At 60.1% G+C, this 13,357-nt stretch overlaps 5 non-coding genes across 5 annotated transcripts; all 5 read right to left on the reverse strand.

The window, feature by feature from the left end:
• Positions 1-3,730: 3,730 nt before the first annotated feature.
• On the reverse strand, positions 3,731-3,921 carry LOC148809910 (U2 spliceosomal RNA). The gene has a single exon (XR_016087093.1). It is a non-coding gene; the product is annotated as a U2 spliceosomal RNA (small nuclear RNA).
• Positions 3,922-4,712: 791 nt separating this feature from the next.
• Positions 4,713-4,903, reverse strand: LOC148809911 (U2 spliceosomal RNA). The gene has a single exon (XR_016087094.1). It is a non-coding gene; the product is annotated as a U2 spliceosomal RNA (small nuclear RNA).
• A 787-nt stretch (positions 4,904-5,690) lies between these two features.
• LOC148809912 (U2 spliceosomal RNA) lies at positions 5,691-5,881 on the reverse strand. The gene has a single exon (XR_016087095.1). It is a non-coding gene; the product is annotated as a U2 spliceosomal RNA (small nuclear RNA).
• Positions 5,882-6,670: 789 nt separating this feature from the next.
• On the reverse strand, positions 6,671-6,859 carry LOC148809913 (U2 spliceosomal RNA). Its single transcript, XR_016087087.1, has one exon. It is a non-coding gene; the product is annotated as a U2 spliceosomal RNA (small nuclear RNA).
• A 5,933-nt stretch (positions 6,860-12,792) lies between these two features.
• On the reverse strand, positions 12,793-12,983 carry LOC148809914 (U2 spliceosomal RNA). Its single transcript, XR_016087096.1, has one exon. It is a non-coding gene; the product is annotated as a U2 spliceosomal RNA (small nuclear RNA).
• Positions 12,984-13,357: the final 374 nt, after the last annotated feature.

The raw sequence follows: 13,357 nt of genomic DNA on the forward strand, positions 1-13,357 counted from the left end.
CAATTTCCCTTCGCTCTAAAGAGAAAATCGTTGGCTCGCGCCAACCACCACTCTTTCATCCGAAGCCTGATCTCCGCCGCCTTCGGTGCGTCAAAAGAGCCTCCCTGATTAAATCCCTCATAGAGGGTCTGTAACTCCTGTTGGAGCTGATCTAAATCCTCCCTCTCCTTCCGTCTCCTGTCTCGGCAATATTTGACCGATTCCTTGCATATAACTCTTTTACACATCTCCCACCAATTGACAGCGGACAGATATTTCCATCTCTGACTGCAGAGACTTTCAATCAGGTCAACTATCCTGCTTCTGAACTCAACCTCGGACAACACCTTAACATTTAGCCTCCAGTAACCTGATCTGGGGCCTGGGTCATCCGAGGTCAGACAGGCAGACAGCAACATGTGGTCAGAAAACCATACAGGAACAATATGTCCTACCGTAGACCGTCCACTTAGGGTAGTGAAGATGTAATCCAGTCTCCTGAAGATATCCTTGCCGTTGCTCCAAGTAAACTGTTTAGAGGCCGGGCCCGAGATGTTAAGGCCGTCCTGCAATTTAAAATGACTCACCAACTCTCTCAGGGCTCGCGCCCCTGCCCTATTTGTGTCACCAATATCGACATTAAAATCCCCGCCCATCACCACCGTTCTGTTGGTAAATAGGAGTGGCTCGATCTTTCTTATAAAATCTGCCTGAAGGCGCCTTTCAGCCGGTCCATACACCGCTATCAGGCGCACTTTCAGGCCGTCCCACACCCCATCCACTACCAATAAACGCCCCGGAACAACCACACAAACCTCACCCCCCACAAAATTTGACACCCCACATAAAATCCCGATGCCTGAAGAGTGCACCCCTCCAATGCTCCACCAGGACTCTCCTTTTTGCCATTCTTTCTTAAAATCCGCTACATCCTTCTGTGACCCCAAATGAACCTCCTGAACAAAACAAAAGCCGAACTGGCGACTCGCAAGGTCTTTGAAGACGCCAGTCCGCTTCGCAGGGTTCCTCAAACCCCTCACATTTACCGTACAAATAATACGACTCATGGCGGGTCATGAGAAGTTTGTACCCTAGTCTCCTCTTCCTGGCTAACCTCTGAGTTATCTGTCTCAGCTGATGTTGAATCGCTCTCCCCCTCCCCGGAGTGCTGCAAGCTCCCCTCCCCCGAGGAAGATGACTCGCTCTCGGGATCCCCGGGTACCTGCGGGTGAGCCGGCTGTTCTATCTCTTTTAAACTCCCTACCTCCATCTCACTTCCCTCACTAGCCACTACCGGCTCACCTTGACCTGGAGGAAGTGGCTCCTCGCTCACCTCCACCTCCTCTGATTCCTCAGGGGTGACTGAAACGGCAGAAAGAGTACCCCCCTCCACCTCCAATCCCTCCCCTGACCTTTCCCCCCTTGCGTTTCCCCTCCCCGCCACCTCCTCTCCTTTCTTTCCCGTCGCTCCACCCGCACCCTCCACCTTTTCGAAACCAGGCTCGAGGGATTTCCCGGATGCTACCCCCTCCCGGCTACTGTCTTCCTCCACTCCATCTGAATCGCTGCCTAAAGTCTCAATAGGCAGCCCCCGGAAACGATTTTGCAACCCCAACTTGGCGCGTCGCAAATCAGGGCCCTTCGGCCCTCTCCCTCCCTTCCTCTTTGTAGACCTACTTAAAACCGGGGACCAGCTCGGGGACTCTGGTCGGCCTTCTGGGACCATATCAGCCCAGGACCTGGACTCTGGGTGTTCGTCACCCGCTTCACCCGCCCCCTCTGCTGCTTGCCCTGGTCCACCCTTATCCCCCTCCTTAGTTTTCCCCACAGTCCCGAAAAACATAAACGGACCACCGGAGGGTCCTGGTAATTCCAGTCTCGGATCTTTCGGGGGAGCCTTCACAATGTCCGCAAAGCTCTTCTGCTTTCTGGGACACGAGCGATACACGTGACCCGCTGACCCACACAGATCACATGTCAGTACCTGTCCGCAGTTCTTCGCCTCGTGTCCCTCCGCACCGCACCTCCTGCAGAAACCTCCTGGGCAGTTCGCTGCAATGTGTCCCTGTTGCAAACACTTTTTACATGTCAGGGGCTGCCCTGGGTAGAAAAGGTAGCCCCTGTTTGACCCGATATTAAAGTAGGCAGGGGGATGCAAAACGCCCTCCTCTCCAGACGGCTGAGGTCGGAGCCTGACCAAATACCTCCTCCTCCCGGTCCAGACCCCCGCCTCGTCCACCACTTTGCTGCCGGCCCCTTGAATGTCCACAAACCTGGTTAAATACATCACAATGTCTCGCTCAGGCAACAACGTGTTAAACAGGTGGACGGTAAGCGTCCTCAGCTCCCTCGCAAAGAGAGGCTCCATCAAAAACAAAGACATCGGAAAAGAATTTTTCCCGGATTGCGCCTTCTGCCACACAGTCTCGCACAACTTGTCCGACTCCATTGTCAAATCAAAAATACCTTTCCCCGGGAAATCCTGCAAACTAGTGATATCCTTGACCTTAATCCCAAGTCCATGAAACAAAATGTCTCTTTCAAACTTGTCCCTCTTCATCCAGGTAGCCTTATCTTCCGCCGTCTTCACCACGAAGCGCACTGTGCGCCGCATCTGTCCCTCACGGGACAGAGGGTGCCCAGCCGCCAGGTCGCGGGTCCACTCACCCGCCGCCGCCGTCGTCGCCGCCGCCGCCGCCATCAGGAAGCCCCACTTCGCCCCCTGGGCTCAACCCAGGGCGACTACCCGTGGTAGCTTGGAATCCGCGGCCTCCGTCCTCCTCCGGCAGGTTGGTTCTCCTCCCTCTGGTTGGTCCTCGATCTCCCTCCTCTCCGCCGCCGTCGCCGCCGTCGTCTTCTCCGTCTTCTCCGTCGTCGTCTTCTCGTCCCCCAGCCAAGTCATCAAGCCGCGGGCCTGCCACGTACTTTCCGATCTTAGCCAGAAGGCCGAGAAGCGATGCCCGACGCCGGCCTTGGGCGGGCGCGCGGGCGTCCGGCTGGCGCGCAGCGGCGCAGGCCGACGCCTCTGGAGCCCGGTCCGCACGCGGCTGCCGGCCGCCCGGACTCCGCTCTCCCCCTCTCTTGCCTGCCTGCTTGCTCGCCTGCCTGCCCGCCAGTCCCGGGCGGGGGCCCTGCTCTTTGATCTCCTGTCAACGGCCCGACAACGACCGCAGCCGCGGGGGGCGCCAGCCGGCCGGCCTCCTTAGCTTAGGCCCCTCCCACCAGCAGCAGCCGTGCCGAGTGAGCTGCAAGCGAAAGCGGACCGTCGGCACCTGCGGGCAGAGGCAAGGGGCAGCGCTCTCTCGGGAGGGACGGGGACACACACACACCTGCCTGCCTGCCGAAAAAAAGAAAGAAAAGGTGTATATACTAAGTTTTTTGGAGGGAAAACGGCCGGCTGTCGAAAGGGGCCCGCCTGCAAGGACGGGGACACACACACACACACACACACACACACACACACACACACACACACACACACACACACACAAGCCACGCCTGCCTCCCTGGAAAAAGGAGGAAAAAACTAAGTTTTTTGGAGGGAAAACGCACGGGAGCCGAAAAGGGGGCCGGCCTGCTTGCCGAGAGAGTCGAGGCGCGGGAAAGTGCACGGAGGGAGCACGGGAACGGGGAGGGGGAGAGAGAGAGACACAGAGACACACAGATGGACGAGAGACGAGACCGGAGAGGAAGGAGCTCCGGTCCACCTCGCTTGCTTGCTAGCTACGTCTGTCTTTTCACCGCTGAGAGAAGGTAGTGCACCGTTCCCGGAGGCGCTGCAATACCGGGCCGATGCGTGGAGAGGACGGAGCAAGCTCCTGATCCAGCTCCCTGTTCCAAAAATCCGTTTAATATGTGGTCCCCCGATGGGGGACGTATCAGATATTAAACTGATAAGAACAGATACTACACTTGATCTTAGCCAAAAGGCCGAGAAGCGATGCCCGACGCCGGCCTTGGGCGGGCGCGCGGGCGTCCGGCTGGCGCGCAGCGGCGCAGGCCGACGCCTCTGGAGCCCGGTCCGCACGCGGCTGCCGGCCGCCCGGACTCCGCTCTCCCCCTCTCTTGCCTGCCTGCTTGCTCGCCTGCCTGCCCGCCAGTCCCGGGCGGGGGCCCTGCTCTTTGATCTCCTGTCAACGGCCCGACAACGACCGCAGCCGCGGGGGGCGCCAGCCGGCCGGCCTCCTTAGCTTAGGCCCCTCCCACCAGCAGCAGCCGTGCCGAGTGAGCTGCAAGCGAAAGCGGACCGTCGGCACCTGCGGGCAGAGGCAAGGGGCAGCGCTCTCTCGGGAGGGACGGGGACACACACACACCTGCCTGCCTGCCGAAAAAAAGAAAGAAAAGGTGTATATACTAAGTTTTTTGGAGGGAAAACGGCCGGCTGTCGAAAGGGGCCCGCCTGCAAGGACGGGGACACACACACACACACACACACACACACACACACACACACACACACACACACACACACAAGCCACGCCTGCCTCCCTGGAAAAAGGAGGAAAAAACTAAGTTTTTTGGAGGGAAAACGCACGGGAGCCGAAAAGGGGGCCGGCCTGCTTGCCGAGAGAGTCGAGGCGCGGGAAAGTGCACGGAGGGAGCACGGGAACGGGGAGGGGGAGAGAGAGAGACACAGAGACACACAGATGGACGAGAGACGAGACCGGAGAGGAAGGAGCTCCGGTCCACCTCGCTTGCTTGCTAGCTACGTCTGTCTTTTCACCGCTGAGAGAAGGTAGTGCACCGTTCCCGGAGGCGCTGCAATACCGGGCCGATGCGTGGAGAGGACGGAGCAAGCTCCTGATCCAGCTCCCTGTTCCAAAAATCCGTTTAATATGTGGTCCCCCGATGGGGGACGTATCAGATATTAAACTGATAAGAACAGATACTACACTTGATCTTAGCCAAAAGGCCGAGAAGCGATGCCCGACGCCGGCCTTGGGCGGGCGCGCGGGCGTCCGGCTGGCGCGCAGCGGCGCAGGCCGACGCCTCTGGAGCCCGGTCCGCACGCGGCTGCCGGCCGCCCGGACTCCGCTCTCCCCCTCTCTTGCCTGCCTGCTTGCTCGCCTGCCTGCCCGCCAGTCCCGGGCGGGGGCCCTGCTCTTTGATCTCCTGTCAACGGCCCGACAACGACCGCAGCCGCGGGGGGCGCCAGCCGGCCGGCCTCCTTAGCTTAGGCCCCTCCCACCAGCAGCAGCCGTGCCGAGTGAGCTGCAAGCGAAAGCGGACCGTCGGCACCTGCGGGCAGAGGCAAGGGGCAGCGCTCTCTCGGGAGGGACGGGGACACACACACACCTGCCTGCCTGCCGAAAAAAAGAAAGAAAAGGTGTATATACTAAGTTTTTTGGAGGGAAAACGGCCGGCTGTCGAAAGGGGCCCGCCTGCAAGGACGGGGACACACACACACACACACACACACACACACACACACACACACACACACACACACAAGCCACGCCTGCCTCCCTGGAAAAAGGAGGAAAAAACTAAGTTTTTTGGAGGGAAAACGCACGGGAGCCGAAAAGGGGGCCGGCCTGCTTGCCGAGAGAGTCGAGGCGCGGGAAAGTGCACGGAGGGAGCACGGGAACGGGGAGGGGGAGAGAGAGAGACACAGAGACACACAGATGGACGAGAGACGAGACCGGAGAGGAAGGAGCTCCGGTCCACCTCGCTTGCTTGCTAGCTACGTCTGTCTTTTCACCGCTGAGAGAAGGTAGTGCACCGTTCCCGGAGGCGCTGCAATACCGGGCCGATGCGTGGAGAGGACGGAGCAAGCTCCTGATCCAGCTCCCTGTTCCAAAAATCCGTTTAATATGTGGTCCCCCGATGGGGGACGTATCAGATATTAAACTGATAAGAACAGATACTACACTTGATCTTAGCCAAAAGGCCGAGAAGCGATGCCCGACGCCGGCCTTGGGCGGGCGCGCGGGCGTCCGGCTGGCGCGCAGCGGCGCAGGCCGACGCCTCTGGAGCCCGGTCCGCACGCGGCTGCCGGCCGCCCGGACTCCGCTCTCCCCCTCTCTTGCCTGCCTGCTTGCTCGCCTGCCTGCCCGCCAGTCCCGGGCGGGGGCCCTGCTCTTTGATCTCCTGTCAACGGCCCGACAACGACCGCAGCCGCGGGGGGCGCCAGCCGGCCGGCCTCCTTAGCTTAGGCCCCTCCCACCAGCAGCAGCCGTGCCGAGTGAGCTGCAAGCGAAAGCGGACCGTCGGCACCTGCGGGCAGAGGCAAGGGGCAGCGCTCTCTCGGGAGGGACGGGGACACACACACACCTGCCTGCCTGCCGAAAAAAAGAAAGAAAAGGTGTATATACTAAGTTTTTTGGAGGGAAAACGGCCGGCTGTCGAAAGGGGCCCGCCTGCAAGGACGGGGACACACACACACACACACACACACACACACACACACACACACACACACACACACACAAGCCACGCCTGCCTCCCTGGAAAAAGGAGGAAAAAACTAAGTTTTTTGGAGGGAAAACGCACGGGAGCCGAAAAGGGGGCCGGCCTGCTTGCCGAGAGAGTCGAGGCGCGGGAAAGTGCACGGAGGGAGCACGGGAACGGGGAGGGGGAGAGAGAGAGACACAGAGACACACAGATGGACGAGAGACGAGACCGGAGAGGAAGGAGCTCCGGTCCACCTCGCTTGCTTGCTAGCTACGTCTGTCTTTTCACCGCTGAGAGAAGGTAGTGCACCGTTCCCGGAGGCGCTGCAATACCGGGCCGATGCGTGGAGAGGACGGAGCAAGCTCCTGATCCAGCTCCCTGTTCCAAAAATCCGTTTAATATGTGGTCCCCCGATGGGGGACGTATCAGATATTAAACTGATAAGAACAGATTTTTTTTTTTTTATGTTTTTATTAGAAAACGGTACAAAACACAGTGCTTAAAAGTTTATACTACCCACCACCTTTAACACCACGTGATCAAGTCCTTCCATCTTTCTCTCGCAGCGGCGAATCCCCATCGGAGGACGTCCCACCGGATCTTCCGTGAGACGTCTCTCTTCACCCTCTTCAGTATGGCTGGAACAGACCTCTCCACACCATGTCTGACCAGCTCTGCTCTTGCGTCCCACACGTGAAGCTTGGTAAGGCTGATTAAAAGCCATAGCAGGAAGGCTGCATTCCACTTCCGGGAACCGGGCACGCCCTTCATTACCACGTTCAGAGACAGGAGGGACCCCAGTCCTACCTGTGCGTAAAGGTGCTGGCTGGACTTCCACACCCTCTGCACGAACCCGCACTCCCAAAAGACATGGTTGACAGTTTCTTCCCCTGTGCAGCCGTGCCTCGGGCACTGGCTCTGTTTTGATAGTCCATGCGAGTACATGACGGCCCTGACCGCCATCCGACCCCACACGCCGAGCCAGTTCAGGTCTTTAAGTCTGTTGTCCAGGCCCTTTGGTTGGGCCTGCTGCCAGATGTCCCTGGGCACACCCAGGAGCGCTGGCCTGTCCACTGCAGTGATTGTCTGGTACATCAGCCTATGGCTCAGCGCTATTTTACTGTCCCGTACCTCTGGATGTGCCCGCAGCCACTGCACTGCGTGGCGGTAGTGCAGTGGGAGCCGCTCAGCCTTCGGGGTCGTGTTGCTCCAGACGGCCAGGTGTCTCATACTCGCCGCCAGCCAGAGGCTCACGAACCGGCCACACAGGTGGGGCGGGTTTCCGTGCAGGATGACGCACAGGTTGGCGACGAAAATGCAGTCCAACTTCACTGGGAAGTTCAGGATCCCCCTGCCTCCTTCCTCGATGGGTCTGCACATTTCAGTCCGGCGGATGCGCTCATAGGAGTGGCCCCAGACAAAGGCGAAGATTGTCTTAACCAGTTCTTTTCTCCTTCTCACAGGTAGGGGGTACACCACTGCCAGGTGGAGCAGCAAGGGCAGGATCTCCACCTTCAGCACCAGCGCCTTCCCAATCCACGTGAGGGATCGATGTTGCCAAAGGCCCAGCTTCTGCCTGATCTTCCGGAACCTGGCCTCCCAGTTCAGTCCCGAGGGGTCCAAGGTGTGAAACAGGACCCCCAGGATCTTCACCGGGTCTGTTGTCTCCTTCAATCCTCCAGTGATTTCAGGTACGTACGGCCAGGTTCCAAACAGCTTCACCAGGCTCTTTGCGCGGTTCAGCTGGGCGCCGGTGCCTCTGGAGTAGGCCTCCACGATCTCCAACACCCTCCCCAGGCTCCTGTCAGAGCTGAGGAAGAGTGTCACGTCGTCCGCGTAGGCCGCGATCTTAACTTCCTGCCCACCTCCACCTGGCACTTTCACTCCCGTCACTCCAGGATCCTTCCGTAAGCGGTCCAGTAGTAGCTCTAAGAAGACGACGTACAGCAGGGGCGAGAGTGGACAGCCCTGTCGCACACCACACCTTACCGATATCCTCCTCCCTACAGCTCCGTTGACGCTTACCCGGGACGTGGCACCGCTGTATAGTGCCTCAATCCACCTGACAAAGGTGTCAGGCAGGCCTTTCTTCCTCAGGAGTGCCCACAGGATCTTGTGATGGACCCGGTCGAACGCCTTCGCTTGGTCTAGGCTCACCAGCATGAGCGGCAGGCCTCTGTCCTCCACCCAGGCGATGGTGTCCCGGACCAGCTGCAGGGTCCAGCTGATCTTCCGGCCTGCCACGCCACATGTCTGATCCGCCCCGACCAGCGCCGGCATCACCGTCCTCAGGCGGCCGCCCAGCACCCTGGCCAAGATCTTATAGTCCGTGCACAGGAGCTGGATCGGCCTCCAGTTTCCCAGGTTCGCCTTGTCTCCTCCCTTGTAGATCAGAGTCACGACGCCGGTCTTCATGGAGAGGCCCAGTTCACTGCTGTCCAGGGCCTCATTGAAGACCTGCACCAGGAAAGGCTCCAGTTGTTCCCAGAAGGTACGGTAGAACTCCGCTGGTAGGCCGTCGACACCGGGGACGGTGCCCTTCTTCAATCCGAACAAAGCTGTTTTTATTTCCGCCCCTGTCACCGGCCCGACCAGCGCGGCGGGGTCGTCCACCGCCTTCTCCACGCCCTCCAGGAGCCTCTCCTTGATGCTGGCGTCGATCTCCTTCTCCTGAAACAAGGCTGTGTAGAACCCTGTGGCACACTCCAGCATCCCGGGTAAGTCCGTGACTGCAGCCCCATCTTCGCGCCGTATGCTTTCAAAACAGCTGCGCTCCTGCTGTCTTCTCACGGCGCTGAAGAATTGGGGTGAGCACTGTTCTTCTCCCTCCCTCCAAACTCCCCGCAGCCTGAAGAGGTAGTCTTTTGCTCTCTGCAGCCACTTGTCCCTAAGCAGGCTCCTGACGTTTGCGATCTTCTCGCCGTTGAAGGCGCCCCCCTGGTTCAGCTGCTCATACAGTGCTTCTAGCTCTTCCTGGAGCCGGGCGCACTGGCGTTCCTCCAGACTCCGCCGGATCCAGCAGTATCGCCTGGTGACCGTCGCGAGAGTCTGTTTGCACGATTCCCACCAGTGCACCGCGGAGCTAAACAGCCCCCTCCTCTTCCCAAGGTCTTCCAGCACTGATACGACCTTCCTTCGGTATCTCGCCTCCTGTAAGACTTGTCTGTTCAGCTTCCAGTATCCGGCCTGGAAGCACGGGTCCTCAACACCGAAGGTGACCGTGAGCAGCCGATGGTCCGAGAACCAGGTGGGGGTCACTTGCCTGCTTAGCGTCGTCCACTTCACCGTAGAGAGGATATAGTCGAGGCGCCGAAAGCTCCCTCTTCCGTTGTCCCAGGTGTGGTGTGCAACGTTCCGAAACCCGTCTCGAAGGCTGAAATCCGTAATCAAGGACCTCAACAGATGAACTCCCTGGCCGTGCGGGTCTCCCAGGTCGATGTTGAAGTCGCCGCCCACAATCAGCTCTCTGTTGGTGTATAGCACGGGCTCCAGGTCTTTCAGGAAGGAGCCCTGCTGCCTTCTGTCTGCTGGGGCGTACACGTTGACCAACCTTATCTTCACTCCCCTCCAGGTTCCGTCCACCACCAGCAGACGTCCGGGAACCACTGAGCTGACTGTCTGGGCGACAAACCCTGGCGAGCCGCACAGGATACCCACGCCAGAAGAATTCACCCCTCCGACGCTCCACCACGAGGGACCCCTCCTCCACTCCCTCCGTAGGGTCCTCACGTCGTCGAGGTCCTTGAGGTGAACTTCTTGTAGGAAGACCACATCCAGATTCCTTCGAGACAGGTAAGTAAAAACCGCCGCTCTTTTTTCCTGCTTCCTCAGACCCCTTACGTTAGCGGTTGCTACTGTAAGGGTCATGGTGGTTCTCGAGGGGGGCTGTCACTCTCCATTCCCTCCAGGCGGCTGAAATCGGGAGAGCTCGCAGTCCCTGCTGTACTCACCGAGCTGTCGTCCTCCGTGTCCATATACTGGACCGCCACGGGGCTGTCCAGGGCTTCCTGTTCCGGAGTAGGCGTTTCCGGCTGGCAGTTAAATACGGGGCTTCCTTCCTCGTTCATGTTGGGCGCTACTGAATAGGCGCTCCTTGGTGTTGGTCCTGGCGCCTGCCCTGGGGGGAGAGAGTCCGAGGTGCTTTCGGCCTCCGAGTCGCTCGAGGCCGACACGCCACCCTCCTCCTCTTCCATCCCCTCAGAGTCCGCGAGGTCCCCCTGGTCTTCCTCCTGGTCTTCCTCCTGGCCTTTCTCCTCGGCCGTCTTCTTCTTCTTCTCCAGCGTCTCCGGCCGACGCTTCTCCCCCCGCGCCCTCTTTGTCTTCCTTTTCGTCCCTGCGCTCTGCAGGGTCACCATCCCCTCCTCCTCTACAGGCGCTGGGGCTGGCGCTGCAGTTCCTCTCCCCCCCTGCAGGGGGCGCCCTCGTCTCACCACCTCCGCCCAGGTTCCGGCTCCTCCGTCTGCTCCCCCGGATGTTCCCGGCTGCTCGCTGTCCGATCCCCATGATGTTCCGGGCCGCTTGCCGTCCTCGTCTGCCTGGCGCCCCTCCTCCTCCTGCTCCTTCCCCTGTTGTGTTCCCCTCTTCTTCTCCCTCTTACCTGGGGGTCTGCTGCCCGCCGGCCGGTCTTCCCTCTCGCTTTCCTCGTCCGCCTGCCTCATCCACTCCGCGACCGCCTTGTCGATGTCCTTGCCCCTCCTCTGACACTGCCGGTATAGGTGCCTAGTGTCTCCACACAGGGAGCACTCCTTTACAGGACACTCCCGTGTGTGGTGGCCCTGGCGGTTGCACTTCCCACACTTCTCTGCTTCGCACGCTCCTTCCTGGTGCCCAGAAGTCCGGCACTTCCTGCAGAATTGGGGTTGGTCCCAATAGTACAGGTACCCCCTACCTGATCCAATTGAGAAGGTCGCTGGTGGGTGGGTGAACCCGTCCTCTGCTCTGTCATCCCGCCGCAATTCCACCTCGTACCGACGCTTCCCCGTCCACACAGTACGTGTGTCGCTGACCACGTTAGGCCCCCTCCTCACCTCCACGTATCTGCGCAGGAAGGTTGTCACGTCGGCATCTGAAATGAACGGGTCGAACATATGTAGGACCACCCACCTCTTGCTGTCGCCCTTTAGTCCACCACATTCGTACTCCTGCAATCCGCCGTCCTTGATGATCTTCCCACATTTTTCCGCCATTCTCTTGTGGATCTCTGCGCTCATGAACGTGGCGTCGATAAACTTCTGTGCCCGGTTCCCTTGCACACATTTGATGTCAGTAGCCTTCAGCCCCAAAGCTCCGAACAAAACCTCATCCTCGAATTCTTCCCTTCCAGGTGGCCCCGTCTCCGCTTTCCAATGAAAGCGGATGGTCCACTTGATGCTGGGGTCCTTTCCAGCCCTCCTCGCCTCTCCAGGCTCCGCAGCCATGGTCAATGCAGCCTTTCGGCTGCAAAGCAGCCCAGTCACGAAGCCGGGATCAAAAACCAAAGTACCGACGTCCAAAATCCAAGAAAGGGTTGTCCAAAAAGCAATCCGGGTTCAAAATCCAAAAAAGCAATCCAAAAGCGCAGTCCTTGTGGTGTTGTCCTCTCGTTCGTCTCTCCCTCGACCTCTGATCTTCGCCAAAAGGCCGAGAAGCGATGCCCGACGCCGGCCTTGGGCGGGCGCGCGGGCGTCCGGCTGGCGCGCAGCGGCGCAGGCCGACGCCTCTGGAGCCCGGTCCGCACGCGGCTGCCGGCCGCCCGGACTCCGCTCTCCCCCTCTCTTGCCTGCCTGCTTGCTCGCCTGCCTGCCCGCCAGTCCCGGGCGGGGGCCCTGCTCTTTGATCTCCTGTCAACGGCCCGACAACGACCGCAGCCGCGGGGGGCGCCAGCCGGCCGGCCTCCTTAGCTTAGGCCCCTCCCACCAGCAGCAGCCGTGCCGAGTGAGCTGCAAGCGAAAGCGGACCGTCGGCACCTGCGGGCAGAGGCAAGGGGCAGCGCTCTCTCGGGAGGGACGGGGACACACACACACCTGCCTGCCTGCCGAAAAAAAGAAAGAAAAGGTGTATATACTAAGTTTTTTGGAGGGAAAACGGCCGGCTGTCGAAAGGGGCCCGCCTGCAAGGACGGGGACACACACACACACACACACACACACACACACACACACACACACACACACACACACAAGCCACGCCTGCCTCCCTGGAAAAAGGAGGAAAAAACTAAGTTTTTTGGAGGGAAAACGCACGGGAGCCGAAAAGGGGGCCGGCCTGCTTGCCGAGAGAGTCGAGGCGCGGGAAAGTGCACGGAGGGAGCACGGGAACGGGGAGGGGGAGAGAGAGAGACACAGAGACACACAGATGGACGAGAGACGAGACCGGAGAGGAAGGAGCTCCGGTCCACCTCGCTTGCTTGCTAGCTACGTCTGTCTTTTCACCGCTGAGAGAAGGTAGTGCACCGTTCCCGGAGGCGCTGCAATACCGGGCCGATGCGTGGAGAGGACGGAGCAAGCTCCTGATCCAGCTCCCTGTTCCAAAAATCCGTTTAATATGTGGTCCCCCGATGGGGGACGTATCAGATATTAAACTGATAAGAACAGATACTACACTTGATCTTAGCCAAAAGGCCGAGAAGCGATGCCCGACGCCGGCCTTGGGCGGGCGCGCGGGCGTCCGGCTGGCGCGCAGCGGCGCAGGCCGACGCCTCTGGAGCCCGGTCCGCACGCGGCTGCCGGCCGCCCGGACTCCGCTCTCCCCCTCTCTTGCCTGCCTGCTTGCTCGCCTGCCTGCCCGCCAGTCCCGGGCGGGGGCCCTGCTCTTTGATCTCCTGTCAACGGCCCGACAACGACCGCAGCCGCGGGGGGCGCCAGCCGGCCGGCCTCCTTAGCTTAGGCCCCTCCCACCAGCAGCAGCCGTGCCGAGTGAGCTGCAAGCGAAAGCGGACCGTCGGCACCTGCGGGCAGAGGCAAGGGGCAGCGCTCTCTCGGGAGGGACGGGGACACACACACACCTG

This window comes from Atractosteus spatula, unplaced genomic scaffold, assembly GCF_055471065.1.
Source record: "Atractosteus spatula isolate fAtrSpa1 unplaced genomic scaffold, fAtrSpa1.hap1 Scaffold_105, whole genome shotgun sequence".
Classification (NCBI taxonomy): Eukaryota; Metazoa; Chordata; class Actinopteri; order Semionotiformes; family Lepisosteidae; genus Atractosteus; species Atractosteus spatula.